Genomic DNA, 15,519 nt, shown 5'->3' with positions numbered 1-15,519 from the left:
CCTAACAGCACGTCTTTCGGGAATTGTGGGAGGAAACCGGAGCACCCGGAGGAAACCCACGCAGACACGGGGAGAACGTGCAGACTCCGAACAGACAGTGACCCAAACCAGGAATTGAACCCGGGACACTGGCGCTCTACATAAGAACATAAGAACTAGGAGCAGGAGTAGACCAACTGGCCCCTCGAGCCTGCTCCACCATTCAATGAGATCATGGCTGATCTTTTGTGGACTCAGCTCCACTTTCCGGCCAGAACACCATAACCCTTAATCCCTTTATTCTTCAAAAAACTATCTATCTTTATCTTAAAAACATTTAATGAAGGAGCCTCTACTGCTTCACTGGGCAAGGAATTCCATAGATTCACAACCCTTTGGGTGAAGAAGTTCCTCCTAAACTCAGTCCTAAATCTACTTCCCCTTATTTTGAGGCTATGCCCCCTAGTTCTGCTTTCACCTGCCAGTGGAAACAACCTGCCCGCATCTATCCTATCTATTCCCTTCATAATTTTATATGTTTCGATAAGATTCCCCCTCATCCTTCTAAATGCCAACGAGTACAGTCCCAGTCTACTCAACCTCTCCTCGTAATCCAACCCCTTCAACTCTGGGATTAACCTAGTGAATCTCCTCTGCACACCCTCCAGTGCCAGTACGTCCTTTCTCAAGTAAGGAGACCAAAACTGAACACAATACTCCAGGTGTGGCCTCACTAACACCTTATACAATTGCAGCATAACCTCACTAGTCTTAAACTCCATCCCTCTAGCAATGAAGGACAAAATTCCATTTGCCTTCTTAATCACCTGTTGCACGAGGAAACCAACTTGTTACGACTCATGCACGAGCACACCCATCACCCCAGCTGCTCACACACTGATATTCCCATCATCCCAGCTGCTCTCACACACTGATATTCCCATCATCCCAGCTGCTCACACACTGACTGATATTCCCATCATCCCAGCTGCTCTCACACACTGATATTCCCATCATCCCAGCTGCTCACGCACACTGATATTCCCATCATCCCAGCTGCTCACACACACTGATATTCCCATCATCCCAGCTGCTCACACACTGACTGATATTCCCATCATCCCAGCTGCTCACACACACTGATATTCCCATCATCCCAGCTGCTCACACACTGACTGATATTCCCATCATCCCAGCTGCTCACACACTGATATTCCCATCATCCCAGCTGCTCACACACACTGATATTCCCATCATCCCAGCTGCTCACACACTGACTGATATTCCCATCATCCCAGCTGCTCACACACTGATATTCCCATCATCCCAGCTGCTCACACTGACTGATATTCCCATCATCCCAGCTGCTCACACACTGATATTCCCATCATCCCAGCTGCTCACACACTGACTGATATTCCCATCATCCCAGCTGCTCACACACACTGATATTCCCATCATCCCAGCTGCTCACACACTGACTGATATTCCCATCATCCCAGCTGCTCACACACTGAATGATATTCCCATCACCCCAGCTGCTCACACACTGATATTCCCATCATCCCAGCTGCTCACACACTGATATTCCCATCATCCCAGCTGCTCACACACTGATATTCCCATCATCCCAGCTGCTCACACACTGATATTCCCATCATCCCAGCTGCTCACACACTGACTGATATTCCCATCACCCCAGCTGCTCACACACTGATATTCCCATCATCCCAGCTGCTCACACACACTGATATTCCCATCATCCCAGCTGCTCACACACTGATATTCCCATCATCCCAGCTGCTCACACACTGACTGATATTCCCATCATCCCAGCTGCTCACACACTGATATTCCCATCATCCCAGCTGCTCACACACACTGATATTCCCATCATCCCAGCTGCTCACACACTGACATTCCCATCATCCCAGCTGCTCACACACTGATATTCCCATCATCCCAGCTGCTCACACACTGATATTCCCATCATCCCAGCTGCTCACACACTGATATTCCCATCATCCCAGCTGCTCACACACTGATATTCCCATCATCCCAGCTGCTCACACACTGACTGATATTCCCATCATCCCAGCTGCTCACACACACTGATATTCCCATCATCCCAGCTGCTCACACACTGATATTCCCATCATCCCAGCTGCTCACACACTGACTGATATTCCCATCATCCCAGCTGCTCACACACTGATATTCCCATCATCCCAGCTGCTCACACACACTGATATTCCCATCATCCCAGCTGCTCACACACTGACATTCCCATCATCCCAGCTGCTCACACACACTGATATTCCCATCATCCCAGCTGCTCACACACACTGATATTCCCATCATCCCAGCTGCTCACACACACTGATATTCCCATCATCCCAGCTGCTCACACACACTGATATTCCCATCGTCCCAGCTGCTCACACACACTGATATTCCCATCGTCCCAGCTGCTCACACACACTGATATTCCCATCACCCCAGCTGCTCACACACACTGATATTCCCATCGTCCCAGCTGCTCACACACACTGATATTCCCATCATCCCAGCTGCTCACACACTGATATTCCCATCATCCCAGCTGCTCACACACACTGATATTCCCATCATCCCAGCTGCTCACACACTGACTGATATTCCCATCATCCCAGCTGCTCACACACTGACTGATATTCCCATCATCCCAGCTGCTCACACACTGACTGATATTCCCATCGTCCCAGCTGCTCACACACACTGATATTCCCATCATCCCAGCTGCTCACACACTGACTGATATTCCCATCATCCCAGCTGCTCACACACTGACTGATATTCCCATCATCCCAGCTGCTCACACACTGATATTCCCATCATCCCAGCTGCTCACACACACTGATATTCCCATCATCCCAGCTGCTCACACACACTGATATTCCCATCATCCCAGCTGCTCACACACTGACTGATATTCCCATCGTCCCAGCTGCTCACACACACTGATATTCCCATCATCCCAGCTGCTCACACACTGACTGATATTCCCATCATCCCAGCTGCTCACACACTGATATTCCCATCATCCCAGCTGCTCACACACACTGATATTCCCATCATCCCAGCTGCTCACACACTGACTGATATTCCCATCATCCCAGCTGCTCACACACTGATATTCCCATCATCCCAGCTGCTCACACTGACTGATATTCCCATCATCCCAGCTGCTCACACACTGATATTCCCATCATCCCAGCTGCTCACACACTGACTGATATTCCCATCATCCCAGCTGCTCACACACACTGATATTCCCATCATCCCAGCTGCTCACACACTGACTGATATTCCCATCATCCCAGCTGCTCACACACTGAATGATATTCCCATCACCCCAGCTGCTCACACACTGATATTCCCATCATCCCAGCTGCTCACACACTGATATTCCCATCATCCCAGCTGCTCACACACTGATATTCCCATCATCCCAGCTGCTCACACACTGATATTCCCATCATCCCAGCTGCTCACACACTGACTGATATTCCCATCATCCCAGCTGCTCACACACACTGATATTCCCATCATCCCAGCTGCTCACACACTGATATTCCCATCATCCCAGCTGCTCACACACTGACTGATATTCCCATCATCCCAGCTGCTCACACACTGATATTCCCATCATCCCAGCTGCTCACACACACTGATATTCCCATCATCCCAGCTGCTCACACACTGACATTCCCATCATCCCAGCTGCTCACACACTGATATTCCCATCATCCCAGCTGCTCACACACTGATATTCCCATCATCCCAGCTGCTCACACACTGATATTCCCATCATCCCAGCTGCTCACACACTGATATTCCCATCATCCCAGCTGCTCACACACTGACTGATATTCCCATCATCCCAGCTGCTCACACACACTGATATTCCCATCATCCCAGCTGCTCACACACTGATATTCCCATCATCCCAGCTGCTCACACACTGACTGATATTCCCATCATCCCAGCTGCTCACACACTGATATTCCCATCATCCCAGCTGCTCACACACACTGATATTCCCATCATCCCAGCTGCTCACACACTGACATTCCCATCATCCCAGCTGCTCACACACACTGATATTCCCATCATCCCAGCTGCTCACACACACTGATATTCCCATCATCCCAGCTGCTCACACACACTGATATTCCCATCATCCCAGCTGCTCACACACACTGATATTCCCATCGTCCCAGCTGCTCACACACACTGATATTCCCATCGTCCCAGCTGCTCACACACACTGATATTCCCATCACCCCAGCTGCTCACACACACTGATATTCCCATCGTCCCAGCTGCTCACACACACTGATATTCCCATCATCCCAGCTGCTCACACACTGATATTCCCATCATCCCAGCTGCTCACACACACTGATATTCCCATCATCCCAGCTGCTCACACACTGACTGATATTCCCATCATCCCAGCTGCTCACACACTGACTGATATTCCCATCATCCCAGCTGCTCACACACTGACTGATATTCCCATCGTCCCAGCTGCTCACACACACTGATATTCCCATCATCCCAGCTGCTCACACACTGACTGATATTCCCATCATCCCAGCTGCTCACACACTGACTGATATTCCCATCATCCCAGCTGCTCACACACTGATATTCCCATCATCCCAGCTGCTCACACACACTGATATTCCCATCATCCCAGCTGCTCACACACACTGATATTCCCATCATCCCAGCTGCTCACACACTGACTGATATTCCCATCGTCCCAGCTGCTCACACACACTGATATTCCCATCATCCCAGCTGCTCACACACTGACTGATATTCCCATCATCCCAGCTGCTCACACACTGACTGATATTCCCATCATCCCAGCTGCTCACACACTGACTGATATTCCCATCATCCCAGCTGCTTACACACTGATATTCCCATCATCCCAGCTGCTCACACACTGATATTCCCATCATCCCAGCTGCTCACACACACTGATATTCCTATCATCCCAGCTGCTCACACACACTGACATTCCTATCGTCCCAGCTGCTCACACACTGACTGATATTCCCATCGTCACAGCTGCTCACACACTGACTGATATTCCCATCATCCCAGCTGCTCACACACACTGATATTCCCATCATCCCAGCTGCTCAAACACTGACTGATATTCCCATCATCCCAGCTGCTCACACACTGACTGATATTCCCATTAACCCAGCTGCTCACACTGACTGATATTCCCATCATCCCAGCTGCTCACACACTGATATTCCCATCATCCCAGCTGCTCACACACTGACTGATATTCCCATCATCCCAGCTGCTCACACACTGACTGATATTCCCATCATCCCAGCTGCTCACACACACTGATATTCCCATCATCCCAGCTGCTCTCACACTGACTGATATTCCCATCATCCCAGCTGCTCACACTGACTGATATTCCCATCATCCCAGCTGCTCACACTGACTGATATTCCCATCATCCCAGCTGCTCACACTGACTGATATTCCCATCATCCCAGCTTCTCACACACACTGATATTCCCATCATCCCAGCTGCTCACACACTGACTGATATTCCCATCATCCCAGCTGCTCACACACACTGATATTCCCATCATCCCAGCTGCTCACACTGACTGATATTCCCATCATCCCAGCTGCTCTCACACACTGATATTCCCATCATCCCAGCTGCTCACACACTGACTGATATTCCCATCATCCCAGCTGCTCACACACACTGATATTCCCATCATCCCAGCTGCTCACACACTGACTGATATTCCCATCGTCCCAGCTGCTCACACACTGACTGATATTCCCATCATTAAGCTGCTCACACACTGACTGATATTCCCATCATCCCAGCTGCTCACACACTGATATTCCCATCATCCCAGCTGCTCACACACACTGATATTCCCATCTTCCCAGCTGCTCACACACTGATATTCCCATCATCCCAGCTGCTCACACACACTGATATTCCCATCATCCCAGCTGCTCACACACACTGATATTCCCATCATCCCAGCTGCTCACACACACTGATATTCCCATCGTCCCAGCTGCTCACACACACTGATATTCCCATCATCCCAGCTGCTCACACACACTGATATTCCCATCACCCCAGCTGCTCACACACACTGATATTCCCATCGTCCCAGCTGCTCACACACACTGATATTCCCATCATCCCAGCTGCTCACACACTGACTGATATTCCCATCGTCCCAGCTGCTCACACACACTGATATTCCCATCGTCCCAGCTGCTCACACACACTGATATTCCCATCGTCCCAGCTGCTCACACACACTGATATTCCCATCATCCCAGCTGCTCACACACTGACTGATATTCCCATCATCCCAGCTGCTCACACACTGACTGATATTCCCATCATCCCAGCTGCTCACACACTGATATTCCCATCATCCCAGCTGCTCACACACACTGATATTCCCATCATCCCAGCTGCTCACACACTGACTGATATTCCCATCTTCCCAGCTGCTCACACACTGATATTCCCATCATCCCAGCTGCTCACACACACTGATATTCCCATCATCCCAGCTGCTCACACACACTGATATTCCCATCATCCCAGCTGCTCACACACACTGATATTCCCATCGTCCCAGCTGCTCACACACACTGATATTCCCATCATCCCAGCTGCTCACACACACTGATATTCCCATCACCCCAGCTGCTCACACACACTGATATTCCCATCGTCCCAGCTGCTCACACACACTGATATTCCCATCATCCCAGCTGCTCACACACTGATATTCCCATCATCCCAGCTGCTCACACACACTGATATTCCCATCATCCCAGCTGCTCACACACTGACTGATATTCCCATCATCCCAGCTGCTCACACACTGACTGATATTCCCATCATCCCAGCTGCTCACACACTGACTGATATTCCCATCGTCCCAGCTGCTCACACACACTGATATTCCCATCATCCCAGCTGCTCACACACTGACTGATATTCCCATCATCCCAGCTGCTCACACACTGACTGATATTCCCATCATCCCAGCTGCTCACACACTGATATTCCCATCATCCCAGCTGCTCACACACACTGATATTCCCATCATCCCAGCTGCTCACACACACTGATATTCCCATCATCCCAGCTGCTCACACACTGACTGATATTCCCATCGTCCCAGCTGCTCACACACACTGATATTCCCATCATCCCAGCTGCTCACACACTGACTGATATTCCCATCATCCCAGCTGCTCACACACTGACTGATATTCCCATCATCCCAGCTGCTCACACACACTGATATTCCCATCATCCCAGCTGCTCACACACACTGATATTCCTATCATCCCAGCTGCCCACACACACTGACATTCCTATCGTCCCAGCTGCTCACACACTGACTGATATTCCCATCGTCACAGCTGCTCACACACACTGATATTCCCATCATCCCAGCTGCTCACACACTGACTGATATTCCCATCATCCCAGCTGCTCACACTGACTGATATTCCCATCATCCCAGCTGCTCACACACTGATATTAGCATCATCCCAGCTGCTCTCACACTGACTGATATTCCCATCATCCCAGCTGCTCACACTGACTGATATTCCCATCATCCCAGCTGCTCACACTGACTGATATTCCCATCATCCCAGCTGCTCACACTGACTGATATTCCCATCATCCCAGCTGCTCACACTGACTGATATTCCCATCATCCCAGCTGCTCACACACACTGATATTCCCATCATCCCAGCTGCTCACGCACACTGATATTCCTATCATCCCAGCTGCTCACACACACTGACATTCCTATCGTCCCAGCTGCTCACACACTGACTGATATTCCCATCGTCACAGCTGCTCACACACACTGATATTCCCATCATCCCAGCTGCTCACACACTGACTGATATTCCCATCATCCCAGCTGCTCACACTGACTGATATTCCCATCATCCCAGCTGCTCACACACTGATATTACCATCATCCCAGCTGCTCTCACACTGACTGATATTCCCATCATCCCAGCTGCTCACACTGACTGATATTCCCATCATCCCAGCTGCTCACACTGACTGATATTCCCATCATCCCAGCTGCTCACACTGACTGATATTCCCATCATCCCAGCTGCTCACACACACTGATATTCCCATCATCCCAGCTGCTCACACACTGACTGATATTCCCATCGTCCCAGCTGCTCACACACTGACTGATATTCCCATCATCCCAGCTGCTCACACACTGACTGATATTCCCATCATCCCAGCTGCTCACACACTGACTGATACTCCCATCATCCCAGCTGCTCACACACACTGATATTCCCATCATCCCAGCTGCTCACACACACTGATATTCCCATCATTCCAGCTGCTCACACACACTGATATTCCCATCATCCCAGCTGCTCACACACTGATATTCCCATCATCCCAGCTGCTCACACACTGACTGATATTCCCATCATCCCAGCTGCTCACACACTGACATTCCCATCATCCCAGCTGCTCACACACACTGATATTCCCATCATCCCAGCTGCTCACACACACTGATTTTCCCATCATCCCAGCTGCTCACACACTGATATTCCCATCATCCCAGCTGCTCACACACACTGATATTCCCATCATCCCAGCTGCTCACACACACTGATATTCCCATCATCCCAGCTGCTCAAACACTGACTGATATTCCCATCATCTCAGCTGCTCACACACTGACATTCCCATCATCCCAGCTGCTCACACACACTGATATTCCCATCATCCCAGCTGCTCACACACACTGATATTCCCATCATCCCAGCTGCTCACACACTGATATTCCCATCATCCCAGCTGCTCACACACACTGATATTCCCATCATCCCAGCTGCTCACACACACTGATATTCCCATCATCCCAGCTGCTCAAACACTGACTGATATTCCCATCATCCCAGCTGCTCGCACACTGACTGATATTCCCATCATCCCAGCTGCTCACACACACTGATATTCCCATCATCCCAGCTGCTCACACACTGATATTCCCAGCATCCCAGCTGCTCACACACACTGATATTCCCATCATCCCAGCTGCTCACACACACTGATATTCCCATCATCCCAGCTGCTCACACACACTGACTGATATTCCCATCATCCCAGCTGCTCACACACTGACATTCCCATCATCCCAGCTGCTCACACACACTGATATTCCCATCATCCCAGCTGCTCACACACACTGATATTTCCAATCATCCCAGCTGCTCACACACACTGATATTCCCATCATCCCAGCTGCTCAAACACTGACTGATATTCCCATCATCCCAGCTGCTCGCACACTGACTGATATTCCCATCATCCCAGCTGCTCACACACACTGATATTCCCATCATCCCAGCTGCTCACACACCTGATATTCCCATCGTCCCAGCTGCTCACACTCCCTGATATTCCCATCATCCCAGATGCTCACACACTGATATTCCCATCATCCCAGCTGCTCACACACTGATATTCCCATCATCCCAGCTGCTCACACTGACTGATATTCCCATCATCCCAGCTACTCACACACTGACTGATATTCCCATCGTCCCAGCTGCTCACACTGACTGATATTCCCATCATCCCAGCTGCTCACACTGACTGATATTCCCATCATCCCAGCTGCTCACACACACACTGATATTCCCATCATCCCAGCTGCTCACACTGACTGATATTCCCATCACCCCAGCTGCTCACACACTGACTGATATTCCCATCATCCCAGCTGCTCACACTGACTGATATTCCCATCATCCCAGCTGCTCACACACTGATATTCCCATCATCCCAGCTGCTCACACACTGACTGATACTCCCATCATCCCAGCTGCTCACACACACTGATATTCCCATCATCCCAGCTGCTCACACACTGACTGATATTCCCATCATCCCAGCTGCTCACACACACTGATATTCCCATCATCCCAGCTGCTCACACACACTGATATTCCCATCATCCCAGCTGCTCACACACTGACTGATATTCCCATCATCCCAGCTGCTCACACACACTGATATTCCCATCACCCCAGCTGCTCACACACACTGATATTCCCATCATCCCAGCTGCTCTCACACTGACTGATATTCCCATCATCCCAGCTGCTCACACACTGACTGATGTTCCCATCATCCCAGCTGCTCACACTGACTGATATTCCCATCATCCCAGCTGCTCACACACACTGACATTCCCATCACCCCAGCTGCTCACACACACTGATATTCCCATCGTCCCAGCTGCTCACACACACTGATATTCCCATCATCCCAGCTGCTCACACACTGATATTCCCATCATCCCAGCTGCTCACACACACTGATATTCCCATCATCCCAGCTGCTCACACACTGACTGATATTCCCATCATCCCAGCTGCTCACACACTGACTGATATTCCCATCATCCCAGCTGCTCACACACTGACTGATATTCCCATCGTCCCAGCTGCTCACACACACTGATATTCCCATCATCCCAGCTGCTCACACACTGACTGATATTCCCATCATCCCAGCTGCTCACACACTGACTGATATTCCCATCATCCCAGCTGCTCACACACTGATATTCCCATCATCCCAGCTGCTCACACACACTGATATTCCCATCATCCCAGCTGCTCACACACACTGATATTCCCATCATCCCAGCTGCTCACACACTGACTGATATTCCCATCGTCCCAGCTGCTCACACACACTGATATTCCCATCATCCCAGCTGCTCACACTGACTGATATTCCCATCACCCCAGCTGCTCACACACTGACTGATATTCCCATCATCCCAGCTGCTCACACACTGATATTCCCATCATCCCAGCTGCTCACACACTGACTGATATTCCCATCATCCCAGCTGCTCACACACTGACTGATATTCCCATCATCCCAGCTGCTCACACACACTGATATTCCCATCATCCCAGCTGCTCACACACACTGATATTCCTATCATCCCAGCTGCTCACACACACTGACATTCCCATCATCCCAGCTGCTCACACACTGACTGATATTCCCATCGTCACAGCTGCTCACACACACTGATATTCCCATCATCGCAGCTGCTCACACACTGACTGATATTCCCATCATCCCAGCTGCTCACACTGACTGATATTCCCATCATCCCAGCTGCTCACACACTGATATTACCATCATCCCAGCTGCTCTCACACTGACTGATATTCCCATCATCCCAGCTGCTCACACTGACTGATATTCCCATCATCCCAGCTGCTCACACTGACTGATATTCCCATCATCCCAGCTGCTCACACTGACTGATATTCCCATCATCCCAGCTGCTCACACACACTGATATTCCCATCATCCCAGCTGCTCACACACACTGATATTCCTATCATCCCAGCTGCTCACACACACTGACATTCCTATCGTCCCAGCTGCTCACACACTGACTGATATTCCCATCGTCACAGCTGCTCACACACACTGATATTCCCATCATCCCAGCTGCTCACACACTGACTGATATTCCCATCATCCCAGCTGCTCACACTGACTGATATTCCCATCATCCCAGCTGCTCACACACTGATATTACCATCATCCCAGCTGCTCTCACACTGACTGATATTCCCATCATCCCAGCTGCTCACACTGACTGATATTCCCATCATCCCAGCTGCTCACACTGACTGATATTCCCATCATCCCAGCTGCTCACACTGACTGATATTCCCATCATCCCAGCTGCTCACACACTGATATTACCATCATCCCAGCTGCTCTCACACTGACTGATATTCCCATCATCCCAGCTGCTCACACTGACTGATATTCCCATCATCCCAGCTGCTCACACTGACTGATATTCCCATCGTCCCAGCTGCTCACACACTGACTGATACTCCCATCATCCCAGCTGCTCACACACACTGATATTCCCATCATCCCAGCTGCTCACACACACTGATATTCCCATCATTCCAGCTGCTCACACACACTGATATTCCCATCATCCCAGCTGCTCACACACTGATATTCCCATCATCCCAGCTGCTCACACACTGACTGATATTCCCATCATCCCAGCTGCTCACACACTGACATTCCCATCATCCCAGCTGCTCACACACACTGATATTCCCATCATCCCAGCTGCTCACACACACTGATTTTCCCATCATCCCAGCTGCTCACACACTGATATTCCCATCATCCCAGCTGCTCACACACACTGATATTCCCATCATCCCAGCTGCTCACACACACTGATATTCCCATCATCCCAGCTGCTCAAACACTGACTGATATTCCCATCATCCCAGCTGCTCACACACTGACATTCCCATCATCCCAGCTGCTCACACACACTGATATTCCCATCATCCCAGCTGCTCACACACACTGATATTCCCATCATCCCAGCTGCTCACACACTGATATTCCCATCATCCCAGCTGCTCACACACACTGATATTCCCATCATCCCAGCTGCTCACACACACTGATATTCCCATCATCCCAGCTGCTCAAACACTGACTGATATTCCCATCATCCCAGCTGCTCGCACACTGACTGATATTCCCATCATCCCAGCTGCTCACACACACTGATATTCCCATCATCCCAGCTGCTCACACACTGATATTCCCAGCATCCCAGCTGCTCACACACACTGATATTCCCATCATCCCAGCTGCTCACACACACTGATATTCCCATCATCCCAGCTGCTCACACACACTGACTGATATTCCCATCATCCCAGCTGCTCACACACTGACATTCCCATCATCCCAGCTGCTCACACACACTGATATTCCCATCATCCCAGCTGCTCACACACACTGATATTTCCATCATCCCAGCTGCTCACACACACTGATATTCCCATCATCCCAGCTGCTCAAACACTGACTGATATTCCCATCATCCCAGCTGCTCGCACACTGACTGATATTCCCATCATCCCAGCTGCTCACACACACTGATATTCCCATCATGCCAGCTGCTCACACACACTGATATTCCCATCACCCCAGCTGCTCACACACTGACTGATATTCCCATCATCCCAGCTGCTCACACACCTGATATTCACATCATCCCAGCTGCTCACACTGACTGATATTCCCATCATCCCAGCTACTCACACACTGACTGATATTCCCATCGTCCCAGCTGCTCACACACACTGATATTCCCATCATCCCAGCTGCTCACACTGACTGATATTCCCATCACCCCAGCTGCTCACACACTGACTGATATTCCCATCATCCCAGCTGCTCACACTGACTGATATTCCCATCATCCCAGCTGCTCACACACTGATATTCCCATCATCCCAGCTGCTCACACACTGACTGATATTCCCATCATCCCAGCTGCTCACACACACTGATATTCCCATCATCCCAGCTGCTCACACACTGACTGATATTCCCATCATCCCAGCTGCTCACACACACTGATATTCCCATCATCCCAGCTGCTCACACACACTGATATTCCCATCATCCCAGCTGCTCACACACTGACTGATATTCCCATCATCCCAGCTGCTCACACACACTGATATTCCCATCACCCCAGCTGCTCACACACACTGATATTCCCATCATCCCAGCTGCTCTCACACTGACTGATATTCCCATCATCCCAGCTGCTCACACACTGACTGATATTCCCATCATCCCAGCTGCTCACACTGACTGATATTCCCATCACCCCAGCTGCTCACACACTGACTGATATTCCCATCATCCCAGCTGCTCACACTGACTGATATTCCCATCATCCCAGCTGCTCACACACTGACTGATATTCCCATCATCCCAGCTGCTCACACACACTGATATTCCCATCATCCCAGCTGCTCACGCACACTGATATTCCCATCAACCCAGCTGCTCACACACTGACTGATATTCCCATCATCCCAGCTGCTCTCACACTGACTGATATTCCCATCATCCCAGCTGCTCACACACTGACTGATATTCCCATCATCCCAGCTGCTCACACTGACTGATATTCCCATTATCCCAGCTGCTCACACACTGACTGATATTCCCATCATCCCAGCTGCTCACACTGACTGATATTCCCATCATCTTAGCTGCTCACACTGACTGATATTCCCATCATCCCAGCTGCTCACACACACTGATATTCCCATCACCCCAGCTGCTCACACACTGACTGATATTCCCATCACCCCAGCTGCTCACACACTGACTGATATTCCCATCGTCCCAGCTGCTCACACTGACTGATATTCCCATCACCCCAGCTGCTCACACTGACTGATATTCCCATCATCCCAGCTGCTCACACACTGACTGATATTCCCATCACCCCAGCTGCTCACACACTGACTGATATTCCCATCGTCCCAGCTGCTCACACTGACTGATATTCCCATCGTCCCAGCTGCTCACACTGACTGATATTCCCATCATCCCAGCTGCTCACACACTGACTGATATTCCCATCATCCCAGCTGCTCACACTGACTGATATTCCCATCATCCCAGCTGCTCACACTGACTGATATTCCCATCACCCCAGCTGCTCACACACACTGATATTCCCATCATCCCAGCTGCTCACACACTGACTGATATTCCCATCATCCCAGCTGCTCACACACACTGATATTCCCATCATCCCAGCTGCTCACACACTGACTGATATTCCCATCATCCCAGCTGCTCACACACACTGATATTCCCATCATCCCAGCTGCTCACACTGACTGATATTCCCATCACCCCAGCTGCTCACACTGACTGATATTCCCATCATCCCAGCTGCTCACACTCTGACTGATATTCCCATCGTTCCAGCTGCTTACACACTGATATTCCCATCATCCCAACTGCTCACACACTGACTGATGTTCCCATCATCCCAGCTGCTCACACTGACTGATATTCCCATCATCCCAGCTGCTCACACAATGACTGATATTCCCAACTTCACAGCTGCTCACACACTGACTTATATTCCCATCATCCCAGCTGCTCACACACACTGATATTCCCATCCTCCCAGCTGCTCACACACTGATATTCCCATCATTCCAGCTGCTCACACACTGATATTCCCATCATCCCAGCTGCTCACACACACTGATATTCCCATCACCCCAGCTGCTCACACACACACTGATATTCCCATCATCCCAGCTGCTCACACACACTGATATTCCCATCATCCCAGCTGCTCACACTGACTGATATTCCCATCATCCCAGCTGCTCACACACTGATATTCCCATCATCCCAGCTGCTCACACACTGACTGATATTCCCATCATCCCAGCTGCTCACACACTGACTGATATTCCCATCATCCCAGCTGCTCACATTGACTGATATTCCCATCACCCCAGCTGCTCACACACTGATATTC

The 15,519-nt window shown here is 50.1% G+C and overlaps 1 protein-coding gene across 5 annotated transcripts in view; it reads left to right on the top strand.

Annotated features, from left to right (window-relative positions):
* Positions 1 to 15,519, top strand: part of LOC140409368 (disintegrin and metalloproteinase domain-containing protein 12-like) — a 653,965-nt gene that overhangs the window by 618,290 nt on the left and 20,156 nt on the right. The gene's annotated exons all lie outside the window — the stretch shown is intronic.

The sequence above is a fragment of the Scyliorhinus torazame genome, chromosome 3 (assembly GCF_047496885.1).
Source record: "Scyliorhinus torazame isolate Kashiwa2021f chromosome 3, sScyTor2.1, whole genome shotgun sequence".
Lineage (NCBI taxonomy): Eukaryota > Metazoa > Chordata > Chondrichthyes > Carcharhiniformes > Scyliorhinidae > Scyliorhinus > Scyliorhinus torazame.
This window is presented reverse-complemented; position numbering and strand designations above follow the sequence as displayed.